This window comes from Haemaphysalis longicornis, unplaced genomic scaffold, assembly GCF_048455015.1.
Source record: "Haemaphysalis longicornis isolate Haplotype H1 unplaced genomic scaffold, Haemaphysalis longicornis Haplotype H1 scaffold_12, whole genome shotgun sequence".
In the NCBI taxonomy this organism is placed as follows: domain Eukaryota; kingdom Metazoa; phylum Arthropoda; class Arachnida; order Ixodida; family Ixodidae; genus Haemaphysalis; species Haemaphysalis longicornis.
Window position 1 is genome coordinate 42,040,117 of NW_027526225.1, and position 20,599 is coordinate 42,060,715.

Below are 20,599 nucleotides of genomic sequence, written 5' to 3' on the forward strand. Positions count from 1 at the left end.
CGGAGAATAGGCAAGAGGTGTGTTTAATATCTGCAGCCACAGACTACGATACCGTAATTTATGTGGCAGTGTACGAATGCATAGTACAAGTTCAAAAGTATGTAAGAAGTAAAAAAAATGTCGACATCGCGCAAGTACATGCAATCCATAGGACGCCTTTTTTATGATTAAGCGTATATGATCAGTGAATTTTAAATGATTATCAATAACAATACCCAAAAACTTTGTGTTGTTAGCACGTGCAATCACCGACGAATTATAAATAACAGGAGAAAGCTCTCCTACTCGTTTGGCCTCTGAGTGGAATAATATGTAAACTGTGTTTTGAGGATTAAGTTGAATGACATTAGCTGAACACCATGAATATAAGTGTTTGAGTTCTTCATTAACCTTTGTTATAATGCCCTTTCATTACGATCCGCAATTAAAAGATTCGTATCATCGGCGTAAAGTACAGGGCTGGCGTGAACTAGCTGAAGAGGCTGGTCATTATTATACAATAAAAACAATATCGGCCAAAGGATGGATCCCTGACGAACTCCAAGGTTTATAGATTTAATTTCGGATTGGAATTTACCGATATGAACTACTTGTTGTCTATCTTTGAAATCATTTTCTTTAAGACTCAGAGGAGTGCCATTAATGCCGTAACGCTCTAATTTCGCTTTAAGAATTACGTGGTTCAAAGAATCAAATGCTTTAGCGAAATCTATAAAGATGCCGGCTACTAAAAAACCATTGTCTATATATTTCCGCACTGCGTCTACAAAAGTCAAAATAACTGTGCTAGTCGAATAACCTTTCCTAAATCCGAACTGGGGGTTTGTGAGAATATATACTTTTCAAGATACTTATTTAAACGAATAACGATAAGTTTTTAGCTACTTTACTTAAAAAAGGGAGTATGGATATGCGCCGATAATTCTCCATTTTTTGTCTGTCTTTTGATTTAAATATTGAAAGAACCTTGGCAATTTTCAGTCGGTGAGGGAATACGGCTGTGAGAAAAATATTGTTCATTATATGGGCAAGGACAGGTGATATATAATCTTTGACAAGCTTAATTGCGTGTGCTGGGATGTTGTCGACCCCACTAGCACTCGTGCGTAATCCTGATATCACTGAAGATACTTCGAATTCATCTGTAGGATTAAGGTAAAATGAGTAAGCTGAACGCGCTATATGGCTTCAATCGTAATTTTCGATTCTACGACTTTCCAATTAAGAAAAATATCTACTGAAGGCATTGCAAATGTCCTCCGGAGAATTCAAAATAACATCATTATGAACTATATGTTCTGGTGGATGTTGTTTTTTGTCTCTTCCTGGAAAATTGTTAAGATTCCAGTTTTTTCTAGAATCATTCCCGTTTGCACAAACTTGTTCACAAAAATAAGATTTTTTGGCCGCAAAAACAGCATTGTTTAAAACCGAAGCATATTTCGAATATCTGTCTTGATGAGACCGGTTAAAGAGTTGTTTTTTAAGTTTCCTATACATATTATATTTTCGTTTTATACAGCGCAACATGGATTTAGTTATCCAAGGCTCTCTGGGAACCTCATCCCTTTTGGTTATGGTACGTGTAGTAGATGCAGACATCACTGCTGCGGAAATATGTTGAGGCAAAATTTAATAGGACTCATTCGAACACTGCGGCGCATGCATATGTGACAAATCAACAGAAGAAATATAATTTACAAAGGCAGATGAGTCAAAGTAAGAATGTTCATAACGCTTAGGGCTTGTTTTCAAAAAATTGGACATGGTAAAAATTACAGGGTAATGATATCAAATATCTACTTCAAGAACGGAGGCAGATTTACATACAGGAGTGTTAGATAATACATGATCAATAATAGTGCTACTTTGGCCTGCAACACGTGTTGGGGGCTCCTCAAGATTGCTGTATTCATAACAACTGAAACACGATACATATTCATTACAAGACGACGAATGAATATCACTTAAATCAATATTAATATCACCCATAATTATGACAGCTGTACTTGTATTTAACAATGCAGTCATAACGTTGTCAAGCTCTGCGAAAAACTGCGAGTATGACGCCGACGGAGACCTATAAATAACACCAACTACTAAATTCTGTTGAAATGTCAGCTGGGATTTATCAATTTTAATCCATACGGATTCACAAGAATTGATTGCTAATTTAATATCAATTCGTCTCTTGTATGCCACATCTGCATGAACGTAAAAGGCAGCCCCCCCCCCCGTGTGCGATGGCTGACAAGTTCTCGACACGACAGTCAGCTTCCATATTATAACCAGAAAAACTAAAAAGAGGCACTTCTACTCTGTCAACCATGTTTCGGATATGCCTATAAACATGGGCTTACGCTTAAAAAGGTTCAAGAAGTTACTGATAGCCGAGTAATAATTTTCTTATACTGCGAGCATTGAAACGGGCACCTAGTGGAGACACCAAAATTTTCGGAGACACCAAAATTAATTTCGTCAACCGTGTGATAAGCCATGTCGAAGATGCGAGCGATTCCTACTTTATACGACATAGGTCATCCTCGCATGCGATACGCACGACATTGCTATCACTTGTCTTGCGTGCTTTAACTTGTCCCTGTTCCGTCCAGACGAACTCCCAATTTTTTTCTCTTTTCAGTTTTAGCTCTTGTGCCAAAAGGTTTTTGTTAGCTCCAGTAAGGTGCTCATTGATATACACTGGTTGTTTCTTGGTCGGTGGAAAGCCCAAATCCTCGGTGGATAGGCGCGCCTTCTTTGCTTCTGCATAGAATTCGTTCCGTACCTTCCGGGAAACAAACCTGACGACAATGTTCATAGCGTGAGGGTCATGCGGAGTAGATACTCTGTGGCACACATCGATGTCCTTCAAGTCAATGGGATATTCAATGTTGTTTCCGATAGTTTGAACAATTAACTCACAAGACACATTCGGCGTAACCGGAATTCCCTTCAGTTCCACATTATTCGCTCGCGAATACTGCTCTATGGCGTTCACACGTTTGCACAGGTCTTTGTTCTGCTTTTCAAGTTCCGCGTTGCTTCGTCGAAGTTCTGAGTTTTCCTTAGCGAGTTGGGAATTGGGAATTGAATTGGTAATTGAATTGGGAACTCATTCTTAGCAGCGCCAAACCCGAAATAATTTTTCAAGTTGAAGTTTTGCTTATCGCTTCCGCCATGTTTAGTTTGCAACCGATTTTGCTGAACATTTTTGTCGCATGCATGTTCTAGCACTGCACGAATACACTGCGTGTCCTACACCACAATAAATAACCAAATCATTCCAGTATTTCTCAGCATTTTGAAGGACACGGAACCTATTCTTACAAGATGCCTCCTAACGTTGCGGTTGTACACACCCTATTAGATATAGGGAGTGTACAACAATAATGTACCACCCAAAAAAAGACGTGCGACTTAAAGAGACGTACCACCCAACAAAAGATTGAAATCATCGAAAGATGTGCACGCAGCTATAGTATTTTATTAAGAGCACGGTAGTAGTTATTCATGGGTAAACGAAAGTGTCTCAATTTACTCATTTTGATCAGCTTTCGCGCTCAGCACAGATGAGGGCAACAGGCACCAGGAAGCAGGGATGACACTGTACATTGTCCGCTACTGCAACGTAAAACCCAAAAATGTGAAGTCTCTGGCGGAAGCGTTTCCAGAACAAGGCCACAAAAGAGCGAGTTTCCAAGGCAGGTATGACGGAATTCCGTCCATAAGTAAGGAATCAACGAGACATGTAGCAGTGACCCTCTAACGAGTTTTTGATCCCCAACTCCAGCAGCGGTCGAGACAAGATTTACTTCCTACTGAAATTCAGAGGTCCTACGCCTGGAAGGCGAAGCGCGAGGTCCGTATTGCGGTTCAAATGTGTAGTTTAAAATAGAATGGTCGCTGCAGTGAAGGTGAGAAGTTTTACTACCGTCACAATATAATGTATGTTCTTTGATCCGGAGTACTAAGGCTCAGGTTTCCCACATTTTTTTGACACGTTGATGGCATTCCCAAAGCGCCACTTGTGCGCCAAGTGACAGCCGCCCTGCTGACGCATTCCGCATTTGCAGTAATATTGTAATGCTACTTTTATATCGTTGCTGACACAGCGCTGGAACAAAATCGAGAATATGCTTTCACAAACATGGTAAAAGAGTAGGTATTGAGTTCAAAAATTAATGCCATTTTAATATGTAGCATTCTGTTCCAAGTACCCCCACAGCACGGACAGTGTAACGCCGTGCATATCCGCAGAAAATGAAGATTTGGCAAAGGTAACACAAAATTTCGAAAAACCAGAAAATATGAAAAAGAATGAAAAATAAAAGTTTCACAAAAGTGATCTGGAAAAATAAATAAAATTCATCGTATAAATGTCCCCCCAGAACCGAAGAATAAACAAAATGTCCGCGAAAGATTTGGAGATTAGACAGACGCAAAAAAAAAAAAGCGTAAATGAGCCAACTCTGCAGTACGCTCTGCTTCTTTGGGGAAAAAATCACTAATAAGCGAATCAAAATATCCCGCGGTGGGAAAATCTTGGAAAAGAATCCAAAATTAGCGAAGTAAAACTGCCGCGCTGGATCGGTGGCTAAGGCTTTGTACAGGTGAGCCCAAAGACGCGGAACTAATTCCTGCCATGGCAGCCGCTTTTCTGATAAAGGCGAAAAGTGAAAACGTTTATGTTCGAGATTTCGCTGCACTTTAAAAATCTCCAGGTGGTAAAAATTAATCCCGCGAGCTCCACTAAGGCCCGCCTCAACGTCTGTGTAGCGTGGGCGTGTTAAACAAACTAATCAATAAATTAGCGAAGTAAAGGCACTTTGTCCCTACAAGTGTATAATATTAATAATAATCAATCAATCAATCAATCATGTTTATTTACGTGCCCAGGAACAGCCAGAGGCCTGAGTGCTGGCGCACGGGTAGTTACATGAAAACAAAATACAAGAAACATATAGCAAGAAACAAACAAGCGACAAGACACACACAAATTTAAGTAGTGAAAATGACCGAAATAAAGCACAGGCGGAGCCTGGGTACAGGTAAAAAATAAAAAATGCAGATGCCTATGTTTCTCTGCCTGTCGTAAAGGCCACACGACAGGCAGAGCAACAAAGTTTGACAGTAATACAACAAAAACAACGGCAAGAGTGTAGAGACAAATGATAAGACGAACAAGTGACAGTAAACCGTTTCAAAAATAGGCAACTATGAAAATAATAATAATCAATCAATCAATCAATCAATCAATCAATCAACCTTTATTTTCGGTGCCCAGGAACAACCCTAGGGTCTTGGTACTGGTACGCCATATACAAAACATACATAAAAACAAACTAAAATCAAGACAACACTACACCCAAAACCGTATGCATGAAAGAAACAATAAAGTAAAGATAGGTTCAGTAATCTCAGAAAGCAAAACAGCAAAAAAAAAAGAAAAGAAAAGAAACAGGAGACCTAGTGTTGCAAGCCATGACACTCGGACAGCGAAATGTTCAAGGCACGTGAAAAACAGGAAATACTCACTGAACATGACAGAGATAAGTTATACGCATAAAACGAAGGTTTCATAACAAAATGTTCGGAAGTTTCAACTTTGAAAGAAGCTCAGCATTACAAGCACTGGCACTCAAACCTACAGAAATTCAAGCAACGCAAAACCAGGAAATGTGAAAAACAAACAAACAAGAACATGATTTGCCTAAAATAAATACGGCACATAAATTTGCAATGACATAAAGGCACTTAAGCTACAACAGTTTTCAAGTCGTTTGAGAACAAAGAAAAAGAGCTCTGGAATATATCAAGACGATCAGAATATTCATTATATGCATATTGTATTCTGCAGATGGACGAGCGTCTTCTACTTAAAGCAGCTGTTCTAAAAGTTCGAAATGTTCGGGAAAGTTTGTTCGGCAAGTTGACATTGATAAGTGTAACCAAGTCGTCACACAAAATATCCCCATGAAGAAGTCTATAAAGAAAGATAATATCAGCTCGCATTCGTCGACACCGAAGGGAAGGAAGACTTCTCAGAAAAGGCACGCTGCCGTTAGCGTCTTCTTGTACATGACGGAAACGGTGCCTAAAGATAGAAAGGAACTTATTTTGAACTCTTTCGATACGGTCACTATTGGACCTGCAAGTTCCATTCCAAACAACAGAGCCGTATTCGAGAAGAGGTAAGCAGAGAGCCGAATACAACTTGAAGAAAGGAAGAGGACCTTTAAACTCTCTAGAATATCTGCAAACAGCACCCAGACATCGAAGAGAGCGACGGGTAATTTGTGTAACGTGGGAAGAGAAAGTCAGAGAAGAATCAAATAGTACTCCCAAGTCTCGAATTTCAGTCACCCTCGGCAATGCAGTGCTTGCAATTTTATAGGAGTATTGCAGCTGTTGAGTTTTTCTACTATAGGAGACAACTTTCGTTTTTGAGGGGTTCAAAATTAGGTCGTTTTTGGTGCACCAACGATGGAATGACGCAATATCAGCCTGAAGATAATTACAGTCATGAATATTACGCACTTCTCTAAAGATTTTCATATCATCAGCATACAACAAAAAAGAAGAATTGTGAATTACACAAGCAACATCATAATGAAAATGGAGAAAAGAAGGGGACCCAGAACAGATCCCTGGGGTACACCACTGGTTGCTTTGTACCTAAATGAAGTGTGACCGTTAACACTTACATAGCAATATCGCTGCTGGAGATAGCAACATATAAGACCCACCAAAGAAGCGTGGACATCTAACAGAATGAGCTTGGCAAGCAATAACGAGTGGTTGACTACATCAAAGGCCTTGCTCATGTCACAGTAGACCACATCAAGCTGGCTTCTACCAACGATTGCTGGGCCGGCCTGCTCCATGAAGCACGCGAGGTTTGTGGAAGTTGAACGACCACGCATAAAGCCATGTTGATTAGGAATGAGGACATGTTTAAGTGAGAAAGACACGACCATATGAAGAGATAACTCGAATATTTTAGAGGCAGAACAAAGGAGCGAGACTGGCCTATAGTTTATGGCGTCAGTTTTTGGGCCTGACTTGAATACAGGGAATACGCGAGAGATTTTCCATGAGCGAGGGAACGTGCCAGACCGGAGACAGTTATTAAACATTGAAGTCAACACAGAAACGAATATGTTTGCATATGTTTTTAGAATGGCGGCAGGAATACCATCTGGTCCACAAGAAAGCGAGGGCTTTAGCCGCTTGATACTGGTCCGCACGATGTTCTCATCCAGTTGGAAACAACCAGAGTTACCACCCTGGTGACAAGGGGCGCTACTGTTATCACTGCCACCGCTAATTTCAAAAAAAGAAGAAAACTGACGACCAAAGCAGTCGGCCACCTCCGCAACCTCATTGCCGTTGGAGTCTAGTAAACGAATAGATTCTTTAGTTTTACTAGATCTTGAATGAATGTACTTCCAGAAGGCTCCCGGTTGATGGGTTGCTTTAGCTTCTACTGACGCCAGGTACGAAGCATGATCACGCTTGTGCAATATTTTGCATAAGGCACGTAGGCGCCGAAACTCCTGAGCGAACGGGTTCGCACCAGAGCGCTTCATCTTTCTGTGCGCACGTTCTTTGAGTTTAAGGGCATCCCGCAATTCAGAAGAAAACCAGTGTGGGAATTTGAACTTTGGTAATTATTGCGGGATGTATTTCTTCATACCCAAAAGTACAATCCCAGTAAAACTGTCAACTTGCTCATTGACATCAGTTTCGTCATTGACTGTCGACCAAGGGGCAGCAGAAAAGTAATCATACCGCCCAACGTAATCTCCCCGGGCGAAAGCGTAGCGAGGTTGCGTGTTGCAGGAACTTACGGAATGGTGGAGCATTGTGGGAAGGGAACAGGAAATAGAAAGAGAAGGATAAAATCTGTCAGGTCTAACTAAAGGACAAGCAGAGTGTGACACACTAACATCATCAAAATTCGAAAAACACAGGTCCAAAATGTTTCCACTGCAGTTTTCTATGTGATTATGCTGTGCCATGGAAGTGAAAGACGAAAAATCTAGTAATCTATTACCCTTCTGTTCAATGTAGTGGTTATGGTGGGAACAGGATAGATGGCTCCACTAAACGCCAGGAGCGTGAAAGTCTCCAAGAAGGAGGACCTTGCGATTGCAATGAGTAATAAGCTCCTGTTCAATGGAGGAGACTAACTGATTGAATGCGTCAGGAGCTACATCAGGGGGAATGTAAAAAACCCCAACAAGAAGTTTTTCAGTTTTAGAGATAAGAATTTCAACCCATACAGACTCATCTGCATTCTGAATATCACTACAAAGCACACTCGGGAGAGATTTGTCGACGGCAGGAAGGACCCCACCCCCTTTTTGTTTGCTTCCCGTCAAGGCACGATCACTACGATATACATGATAATTTTGAGGGAAATAATCACTGGACAGGATATCAGGGCACAACCAAGTTTCAGAGATAGCTATTAACGGAAAACAAGAAGGCAGAACATTACAAAAGAAGTCAGTTGCCTTGGTACGAAGACCGCCCACATTCTGATAAAACACATCCAAAGTACTAGTCATCATTGCTTTTCTTATGTGATGCGCTCAGAGCTGTGAAGCATGCCTTCGCGAAACATGCCTCGAAACTCCTTAAAGAGGCAGTCTTTCGGCCAAACAGCGGGGTCATTCAAGCGCTCGAAAAACTCTTCACTGACGGATATATAAAAGGATGCGTACGTGTCAAACTTAGTCTTCAGTCGTCGGCAGCTCAAGGACGAGACGCCTAAGGTTGACAGATGGGCATTAAGGCTAGCAGAGGTGGTGGATGGGGAAAGCTTTGAGACGAACATAGCTTTGGGGCGCATCGGCTGCGGAACGACGACGAGGCCACATGTGTCCGATGCACCTACACATGCCCGGCTTCGGCGCTTCTTCTCAATAGTAGGAGGGTTACGGTCAAGCACACACACAGATTGCACCGGGGAAAGTGAGGACGGGGTGGGAGGCAGTGTCGGAAAAGCCGAAGACACCGACTGCAGCGGAGCCGACGTAGCCGACGGTGACACTTCTTTGTAGACAACTTGCGTGAAAGAAGGCTTTTCCGAGCTGCGACGTACTACATCCTGCAAGGCAGGGGGGCGACGAAGCAATTCGGCACGCAAGGAGCACACCTCCGCACGCAGGGAACTAACCACCTTCGCCTAATGGCCGCGGTCTCCCTCCCTCTCTTGAAGGAGACGGTCGAAAGAGTGCGCGTTTTCCCGGCGCATGAGGTCGTTGTCCTCCCGCAGCCGGGACACTTGGTCGGTGAGGAAAGAAATTCCGTCCAGCGCGTCGACGAGGACTGCGCAAAGACCAGCAGCTTCGGCGTCAAGGTCAACCAGCTGGGACGGCGGGGCCGGGGCCGGGGCGAGTCTCGTCGAAGGGAGCAGGGGGAAGGAGCCCCGCTTGCGGACGTGCCGAAGTCGTCGCCAGCTCCGCTAGGCCTAGCCGCCGCCTCAGCCGTTTCGCAGATGTTGCACTTGAACGGCCGAGCGCCAGAACTCAGGAGTTGAAGCTCAGCGTCCCGCCACACAACAAACTTCACGTGCACGCGTTTTTTGCAGGAAAGGCAGCGGAAAAACTTTTGTTTACCATAAAAAACACAAGAGCATAGAATACAGCAATCCTTGCTGGGCGCCATCTTGCCGCAAGATGATAATAATAATAATAATCAATCAATCAATCAATCAATCAATCATTCATTCAATCAATCAATCAATCAATCAATCAATCAATCAATCAATCATTTAATGTGCCCAGGAACAACCGAGAGGTCTTGATGCTGGCGCACAAAAAAAGAAACAAAAAAACTAAGAATAACACAATTGAACAAGATGACTGTTCAAAAGAAAACTATCAGAGATACAATGCGCACAGAAATATTAGGATGACAGGAAAAAGTAGATTAACACAGTATGAGAAATAGCTAATGATAATGACGAAAAGTCAGATAATATACATACATACATACATAGATACATACAACAATGCGCCAGATAAACTAAAAGAGAAGGATAGAGCAAATTGCACATGTGCTGTTATCTTATAACGGTAGAAACCTTGGAGGAAAACGATGACTGTGACCCATCAAAAACATCAAGGTCAAGAAAATAAAAATTATAAAGACTTTGTATCCTGTTGAGGGTTGAGTGCTGAGAGAGGCGGGTAGTTACAAGAAACGGCCTGCTCTCTCTTGTTTGCTTTCGCGGAATCCGAAAATTAATACTATTGAGCAGTATAGGACAGGATATAGTACCGTGAACGAGCTTGAAAAGAAAGAAGAGATCGGCGCGATTTCGCCAGCAGCGAAGTGAAGGCAGTGACAATAGTTGAACGGTGTTTTAGAACACGAGCCAGAGTCATTTTTAGCGAAGCGATGGTTGTAAACGCTTAGAAATTTTTTCTGGACACGCTCAACTACGTTAATTAAGGAATTAGAGATGCCATTCCAGATCACAGATGCATACTCAAGTTGAGGAAGACATATTGCGGTGTACAATTTGCGGAGTGGCATAGGAGAATTGAATTCTCTCGATATTCTACAAACACAGCCGGGAGAACGAAGACCCCGCATAGCAACACGCTTAGTATGAGCTGAAAAATGCAAGGTGCTATCAAAGAGAACGCCGAAATCACTAATCTCACAAACCCTACATAAAGACACAGAATTGACAGAGTATAAAAAAGATACGCTAGATGATTTGCGAGTGAAACTCATGACTTTTGTCTTTGAAATATTGAGAGAAAGGTTATTGTTTTTACACCATTCTGAAAAAGAACATAAATCAGACTGCAACAAGCGACAGTCGTTAAATGAATGAATTTCCCTAAATATCTTTATATCATCTGCATACAAAAGGAAAGAAGAATTGCGAATGGCAGAAGAAACGTCGTTAACATACATTAAAAAGAGGAGTGGGCCTAATACCGAACCCTGAGGTACACCACTGGTCACTTTGTAAAAGGAGGACGTCTGGCCATTGACGGCAACATAACATGATCTGTCACGAAGGTAGCTATGCAATAGATTCACAACAGCGGTGTCAACATCAAAATGAGCAAGTTTAACCATAATCATTGAGTGACTGACTACATCGAACGCTTTGCTGAGGTCACAGTAAATGGTGTCGACCTGTCCTCTCTGGAATACAGGCGTAGATATTTGCGTCATGATACTGGCAAGATTAGTGACGGTTGAGCGGCCAGGGACAAATCCATGTTGATTATTATTCAATGCGTTTTTCACATTAAAAGACAGTATGTGGTGAAGGGCCAGCTTAAAAATCTTTGACATGGCACAGAGAAGAGAAATCGTTCGATAATTCGAGACATCAGTTTTATAGCCAGACTTAAATACTGGAAAAACACGAGCAATTTTGCACATGCTAGGAAATGTGGAAGTAATCAGACAGTTATTAAATATGCTAGTCAGTACTGGGACCAATATACTGCTATAAGCTTCTAGTATGGCTGATGGGATACCATCTGGACCACATGATAAGGATGGTTTCAAGCGCTTAATGCATTCGCTGATGAGATTTTCATCTAGCGACAGAGCATTGGGTTTGTTGATATCCAAGTGTTGTTCGATAGTAGTGCTAGAGTCAGAGGCTTTATAAATGGAAGAGAACTGCGTGGCAAAACAGTCAGCGACGGCTTGTAGTTCTGTTCCATTGGAGTCCAGTAGTATTAAAGGCTCTTCACTTTTGTTAGACCGTTTGCGTACATACTTCCAGAACTCAGCCGGCCTGTCACAGGCGCTTTTTCTAAGTGTGCAATATATGAACTGTGATGCCGTTTATATAGGCGTTTACAAAGAGTTCGAAAGCATCGGAAATCTTCCTTGCGCTCGAGAGATGGAGTGCTTTTAAGCTTTCTGTGTGCGCGATCTTTATGCTTTAGAGCACTTATAAGTTCAGACGAGAACCAGGGGGGATATTTATGGAGTTTAGGAGTATATTGTGGAATATATTTGCGCATACTGCTTAAGATAAGTTCCGTAAGCTGATCTACTTGGTCATCAACATTGGTTTTTTCAGTTACCATAGACCAGTCAATGGAGGATAAGTCATGGTGTAAGCCAACGTAGGCACCTTTTTTGAAAGCAAATCTGGGCGATTTGTTGATGTTATTTTGAAAGCTCTGTTTTTCCCCTGACAGAGAGAGTGTTAGTTTAAGTGGTGGGTGAAATTTATTGGGACGAACAAGAAAAACGTCAGAGAGTGACACTTCAATAGGCTGATTGTTCGAAATACACAGATCTAATATGTTACCGCAAGGATTGGCAATATAATTATGTTGTTGAAGGGAATTAAAAGCAAGAAAATCTAATAGCAGGCCGCACTTATTCTCTATGTATTGATGGTAATGAGAATAATTAAGTGTTCTCCAGTCGATACCAGGGGTATTAAAATCACCAATAACAACAATCCTGTGCTTCCTATGTGAAGCTATGACACTTTCAATGGAAGAGATGATGTCATTAAAACAGATTGAGGTAATGCTAGGCGGCACATAGAAGGACCCAATCAACAATTTTTCGCAGCGATCAAGGCTAATTTCGACCCATATTGATTCAGGAACAGTTTCAATGTCACTTCGGCGAACAGATCTCAGAGAATTATCTACAGCCATAAGTACGCCACCAGCTTTTCGTTTGGTTGCACTGAAGTCACGATCACTGCGGAAAGTGTTGTAACTTGGTGGAAAATAGTCTGATGAGGGAATCTCATTGCACAGCCAAGTTTCGGTAATCACAATGACAGGAAACGAAGACGAAATAACATTAGCGAAAAATTCAGTTGGCTTAGTTCGTAGACCACCAGCGTTTTGGTAAAAGATGTCCAAATTACACACCTTCACTGTCAATTACAAACACTGAAGGATGGAGCATATCATCATGTAGAATCCCACAGAATGGCTTGAAAATGCCGCCACGCGGCCACATTGAGGGGTCGTTCAGACGCTTCATGTTTTCTTCGTCAACCATGACGTAGAATGAGGAGTACGACAAATATTTTGTTTTCAGCCGCCGGCAGGAAAGGGGACAAATATTTTGAGATTCGATGTGCTTCTTCAGGTCAGCAGTGGCAGTGTCAGGGCTCAACTTTGAAACAAATAGTGCCCTTTGACGCTGCGGCCGCTCAACCACCGACAATGCACACGACTCCATGGCTCCAAGGAATGCAGGCCTGTTTCCCTTCTTTGTATTCTTTTCACCCTTTGTGGCAATTGTTGTCAAAGGGGGTCGGGCAGGATCGTCGACGCGTTGCTCCGAAGGGGATTGACGAGCTGGCGGCGTAGGGCAAACAGGGCTGGTCTCGGTGTCTCGAGGCGTGTCGGAGGGCGAGGGGTTGTCGGAGGTTGAGGCGATCACGGAAGCTTGAAATGGAACAACCGTCGGGGACTTCGCAGGCGCGGGGGTCACACGGCGGGCCAGCTCCTCACGTAAAAAACGAACCTCGGAGCGGAGGGAGGCGACGATTCGAGCCTGCTGTTCGGCTCCGCGGGAATGGTCCTTTCGGAGGCGCTCATTTTCTTCGCGCATTTGCGGCACTTCGTCACTCAAAAAAGAAATTCCCTCCAGCGCGTCGAGGAGAAGACGGCGGAGACCGGCAATCTCACCACAAAGGTTACCCGGAGGGGAGAGAGAGGAACCGGTCGGGGAAGCGCTGGGCTGCGGAGAACACGTTTCCGTCGGGGATGCCTCCATCTCGTCGCTAGGCTTAGCGCCCGACTTGGTCGAATCGCACAAATTGCAGCAAAATGGGCGCGATCCAGCCCTCAAAAGTTCCAGTTGGTCGTCCGGCCAGGTCACACACTTTGCATGCACACGTTTTACACACCTTTCGCAGCGATAGAACTGTTGTTTTCCGAAAAAAGGGCTCGAGCAGAGCAAGCATGCATCCCGGCTGGGCGCCATACTGCGGGATAATAATAATAATAATAATAATAATATTCAATCAACCTTTATTTTCGGTGAAGCTCAGCGTCCGGCCACACAACACACTTCGCGTGCACGCGTTTTTTGCAGGAAAGGCACCGGAAAAACTTTTGTTTACCATAAAAAAAAAACACAAGAGCATAGAATACAGCAATCCTTGCTGGGCGCCATCTTGCCGCAATCAATCAGTCAATCAATCAATCATTTATTTAACGTGCCCAGGAACAACTGAGAGGTCTTGATGCTGGCGCACAAAAAAAGAAACAAGAAAACTAAGAATAACACAATAGAACAAGATGACAGTTCAGAAGAAAACTATCAGAGATACAATGCGCACAGAAATATTAGGATGACAGGACAAAAGTAGATTAACACAGTATGAGAAATAGCTAATGATAATGACGAAAAGTCAGATAATATACATACATACATACATAGATACATACAACAATGCGCCAGATAAACTAAAAGAGAAGGATAGAGCAAATTGCACATGTGCTGTTATCTTATAACGGTAGAAACTTTGGAGGAAAACGATGACTGTGACCCATCAAAAACATCAAGGTCAAGAAAATAAAAATTATAAAGACTTTGTATCCTGTTGAGGGTTGAGTACTGAGAGAGGCGGGTAGTTACAAGAAACGGCCTGCTCTCTCTTGTTTGCTTTCGCGGAATCCGAAAATTAATACTATTGAGCAGTATAGGACAGGATATAGTACCGTGAACGGGCTTGAAAAGAAAGAAGAGATCGGCGCGATTTCGCCCGCAGCGAAGTGAAGGCAGTGACAATAGTTGAACGGTGTTAGAACACGAGCCAGAGTCATTTTTAGCGAAGCGATGGTTGTAAACGCTTAGAATTTTTTTTCTGGACACGCTCAACTACGTTACTTAAGGAATTATAGATGCCATTCCAGATCACAGATGCATACTCAAGTTGAGGAAGACATATTGCGGTGTACAATTTGCGGAGTGGCATAGGAGAATTGAATTCTCTCGATATTCTACAAACACAGCCGAGAGAACGAAGACCCCGCATAGCAACACGCTTAGTATGAGCTGAAAATTGCAAGGTGCTATCAAAGAGAACGCCGAGATCATTGATCTCACAAATCCTACATAAAGACACAGAATTGACAGAGTATAAAAAAGATACGCTAGATGATTTGCGAGTGAAACTCATGACTTTTGTCTTTGAAATATTGAGAGAAAGGTTATTGTTTTTACACCATTCTGAAAAAGAACACAAATCAGACTGCAACAAGCGCCAGTCGTTAAATGAATGAATTTCCCTAAATATCTTTATATCATCTGCATACAAAAGGAAAGAAGAATTGCGTATGGCAGAAGAAACGTCGTTAACATACATTAAAAAGAGGAGTGGGCCTAATACCGAACCCTGAGGTACACCACTGGTCACTTTGTAAAAGGAGGACGTCTGGCCATTGACGGCAACATAACATGATCTGTCACGAAGGTAGCTATGCAATAGATTCACAACAGCGGTGTCAACATCAAAATGAGCAAGTTTAACCATAAGCATTGAGTGACTGACTACATCGAACGCTTTGCTGAGGTCACAGTAAATGGTGTCGACCTGTCCTCTCTGGAATACAGGTGTAGATATTTGCGTCATGAAACTGGCAAGATTAGTGACGGTTGAGCGGCCAGGGACAAATCCATGTTGATTATTATTCAATGCGTTTTTCACATTAAAAGACAGTATGTGGTGAAGGGCCAGCTCAAAAATCTTTGACATGGCACAGAGAAGAGAAATCGGTCGATAATTCGAGACATCAGTTTTATAGCCAGACTTAAATACTGGAAAAACACGAGCAATTTTCCACATGCTAGGAAATGTGGAAGTAATCAGACAGTTATTAAATATGCTAGTCAGTACTGGGACCAATATACTGCTATAAGCTTTTAGTATGGATGAGGGGATACCATCTGGACCACATGATAAGGATGGTTTCAAGCGCTTAATGCATTCGCTGATGAGATTTTCATCTGGCGACAGAGCATTGGGTGTGTTGATTTCCAAGTGTTGTTCGATAGTAGTGCTAGAGTCAGAGGCTTTATAAACGGAAAAGAACTGCGTGGCAAAACAGTCAGCGACGGCTTGTAGTTCTGTTCCATTGGAGTCCAGTAGTATTAAAGGCTCTTCACTTTTGTTAGACCGTTTGCGTACATACTTCCAGAACTCAGCCGGCCTGTCACAGGCGCTTTTTCTAAGTGTGCAATATATGAACTGTGATGCCGTTTATATAGGCGTTTACAAAGAGTTCGAAAGCATCGGAAATCTTCCTTGCGCTCGAGAGATGGAGTGCTCTTAAGCTTTCTGTGTGCGCGATCTTTATGCTTTAGAGCACTTATAAGTTCAGACGAGAACCAGGGGGGATATTTATGGAGTTTAGGAGTATATTGTGGAATATATTTGCGCATACTGCTTAAGATAAGTTCCGTAAGCTGATCTACTTGGTCATCAACATTGGTTTTTTCAGTTACCATAGACCAGTCAATGGAGGATAAGTCATGGTGTAAGCCAACGTGGTAATAATAATAATAATAATAATCAATCAATCAATCAATCAATCAACCTTTATTTTTGGTGCCCAGGAACAACCCTAGGGTCTTGGTACTGGTACACCATATACAAGCATTCATAAAAACAAACTAAAATCAAGACAACACAACACAGAAAACCATATATATGAAAGAAACAATAAAGTAAAAATAGTTACAGAGATCCCAGAAAGCAAAACAGCAAAAAAAAAGGAAGCCTAGTGTTAGAAGCCATGACACCCGGCCAGCAAAACGTTGAGGGCACGTGAAAAATTGAAAATACACAAGCAAATACTCAATTAACATGACGGAGATAGATAATCAATCAATCAATCAATCAATCAATCAATGTTTATTATAGTGCCCAGGAACAGCGGAGGCCTTCGTGCTGGAGCACTCAGAGGGGAAAATGCAGCACTGTAGTACATCAACAATTTGCTAATAAACACTCAGTGAGCAAAAAAAAAAGAGAGAAAAAAAGACAGAAAGACTTACAAAAAACGGCAAAGAAGATTAGTAATAAAATAGTGCAATGCAACCGACTTTACACAATCAAGTCATGCTGGCGCACAGAAAAGGTATAAGACAGCAATGAAATGCATCAACAGCTGGCAAAAGAACAGTGAGCGAGCAAAAAATATGAAGAAGCTACAACTTCAAAGAAGAATAAAAATACCACAGTGTAATTTTAGGCACCATTACACAATCAATAGAAACTGTAATGTCTGGTCAATTGCAAGAAGACATCTTACAATAAGCGTAACTATACGTGAGTGAAAAGAAGAAAGTTTTTACAAGATTCGGGAAGCGTACATGTTCAGTTTCAAATGGACGCATGAAGTGAATATGGCAACTTCTAATGATAAAAGTGGCAGAAAAAGAAAAAATTCTACGATAATTACAGTCGCAGTATCAGCACAATACACGAATAACAGGAACAAGAACAAGCTCGGTGAAGTCAATGCACACGTCAGGACGATAAGTGAAGAATAATAATAATAATAATAATAATATTATTATTAATAATAATTTTTATTTATTGTGCCCAGGAACAGCCTTAAGGCCTTAATACTGGCGGAAAGAGGGATACAAGTTCAAAACAATGCACAGCAAACAAAGACGAGACAAGATAAAGTGAAGTCAATAAATAGAGATAACAAGTAAAACAAAACTTTGACAAATATATGGATGACATAAAAAGAGCAACTGTGACACTGTATATGAACAACGTATCAGTAGAAAACCCTACAACACATTGGATAATATACATTGTACACACAATGAACACACGAATGCTGACATGACACAACAAAACAGATAAACAACCCGCAGGTTAAAGCGAACATCTCTTATAACACAGACGGGCGTGTAGACTTGGAACATCAATCCTTAACATGAACAAAATAAAATCCGGGGGCAGCATACTTTGCAAAGAGCACGGCAACGTAAGAAACAGGCAGCCTAACAAGCATCAAACTCAAAGTAAAAAGATGAATCAGTGGATACGGAAGAGAGAAATATGCAGTAAGTTTCTATGGAGGACGATATGTGCGAGTGTCTAAGTGACTGACAGTTCTGTTAATGCCTGAACTGAACTGGTGGAGTGACGTGTTAAAAATATCTATGTCAGCAGAACAGAGGTTACCTGTGCTCTGCAGCCGGAACAGCGGACAGTGTCTGTTACAGGCGCGGAGAGTACGAAAAGGATGACATTTTCTTTTGTTTTTTAGAGGAACTGTTAGATGTATCTTAGAAAGAAGATCATCACTGTTAATTTGTTCATGTATCAGTTTAGAGAGGAATAATAGGTCAGCTGTATCACGCCTAGCCTTTAGATCAGGCAGCACTCCCGAGTAGCGTGGTTCTGGACCAAGACGGTGATACTGGCGAGGGAAGTAATAATAATAATAATCAATCAATCAATAATAATAATAATAATAATAATAATAATAATAATAATAATAATAATAATAATAATAATAATAATAATAATAATAATAATAATAATAATAATATTAATAATCAATCAACCTTTATTTTCGGTGCCCAGAAACAACCCTGGGGTCTTGGTGCTGGTACACTATACAAAACAAAAAAAAAACACTAAAATTAAGACGAGACAAACACAAAAACAACCTGTATGACATAAACAATAAAGTAAAAATAGTTACAGAAATCTTAGAAAGCAAAAAAAAAGAAAAAGAGAGAAAAAAAGAACTGAAAGTCAAAAAGGAAAACACAGGCTTGGCGTTGCAAGCCACGACACTCCGCCGGCGAAACGTTCAATAGAGTTGAAAAATAGGAACTATACAAGCAAATGTTGGATGAACATGAATAATAATAATAATAATAATCAATCAATCAATCAATCAATCAATGTTTATTAGAGTGCCCAGGAACAGCCGAGGCCTTGGTTATGGCGCACTGATGAAGACAAAATGCGGCACTAAGATACAGCCGAAACTCACAATATAAACAGTCAACGAGAAGAACGAGCGAAGAACAAAAAAGAGCAGTAAAACCCTAAGCATAATAAAAAGGTATTCCAACCAAAATTAGACGATTAAGAAACTCTAATGGTGGATCAATGGCAAAAGTATATGGAACAATGGTCACAGCAGTTGGGTGAAGCAAGCAGACATAAAAACATATTCGCAGATGTAGGCGAAAACACAAAGATTCAATTAAACATGAATGTATGAAACAAAATACAGGAATAGATTTATGAAATTACAGCAACAGAAGATGGAGAGTAACAGACACATAACTGTGGCTCCTCGCGGCACAATAAATCGGGTGCGATGGAAGGCAAGTAGCATACCGTAATATATGACAACTCGATGAAGCAGTTACAACCACAAAGTCACGAATATATAGGACTTACAAACAAGAAACAAGAACTATGAAGACATTGCACACATAAAAATGACATAAAAAAAAACGTGCCGAAAAGAAGAGTAATTATTGTATCACAGCTAACAACCCAGTCAAAAACTCCCGAAGGGGACGTTGAAATATGTCAAGTTTCCACGAGTGGCAGTTATAGAGACGCTGCACTCTTTGAAGGGGGGAATGGGTGTTGAGTGCTGTAGCATTATGGAAATGGGGGGTAAACCTTGTTGTTTTTTGCGAAACACGAAGGCTGACTTGTGCTAGTAGTTCTAGGCATGTGGTAATACCATGAAGCAGTTTATATAGAAAAAATACTTGGGGGTAACTCAACTAAGCTCACCTTTTCCCTAGGCCTTTATAATTGTTTTGCTCTGCAATTATACATTCTCAGCTGGAGCATGTCTGCTGAATTCAGGCCCCAATCACGCTTTGCTGTTTCACAATTGCAGCTGTATGAAATGTTGCTCTTAGGTTTTGCCAATGATTTCCAACAGGCCACTTAACTAGTGTCAAAAGCATTTTATACCTTTAATTGCTATTTAAAGCAAAAAGTATTATATCATTTTTCATAACACATTTTGTTGTAACTTCACTCAATAATTTTGTTACCCCGCCAGCCTGGTTCATAAATCTTGGCGTGAACATAAATGCCTTATTGCAATACATTCACATGCCCGTCTTGCAGTAAATCTGCAGTGACAGACACCACACATTTTGGCTTTCCAGCGTAGCTTTGGTGTCCGCAAAGAGGAATATTTTTCTTGGATCCTCTGCAGCGCTTAGTAGAAACGCTGTGTCTAAAGATACGTCGGACGTACCCGGAAGATTTTTTAAAGATACGTCGGACGTAACCGCAAGATTTTTTAACGATACTTCGGACGTATCCGCGAAACTTTTTTAAGTACGTCGGTGTATTCGGTTTCACTCGGCCCAAACATGCAGCGTACGTTCAGCGTTTTCTCGCGTCGACGTCGCGTCGCCAGAAATGCATGGCGACGCGAGCTGAAACTCGAGCGACGCCGGTGTCTCGCGGCAGCGAGCGGCAGCGTCCGTCTTCGCGTGGTTTGGGGTCGTTCCTTTCAGCAGAAAACAATCGACTTCTTTTAAAGACGATAGTCTTTCTTGGGCTACTTAAACCCAGAAATTTTAGTCTGTCTGTATGTCTGTC

General features: G+C 41.6%; 1 long non-coding RNA gene across 1 annotated transcript in view; it reads left to right on the forward strand.

Moving 5' to 3' along the window:
• The window catches only part of LOC144161931 (uncharacterized), a 177,260-nt gene that overhangs the window by 42,919 nt on the left and 113,742 nt on the right, over positions 1-20,599 (forward strand). The gene's annotated exons all lie outside the window — the stretch shown is intronic.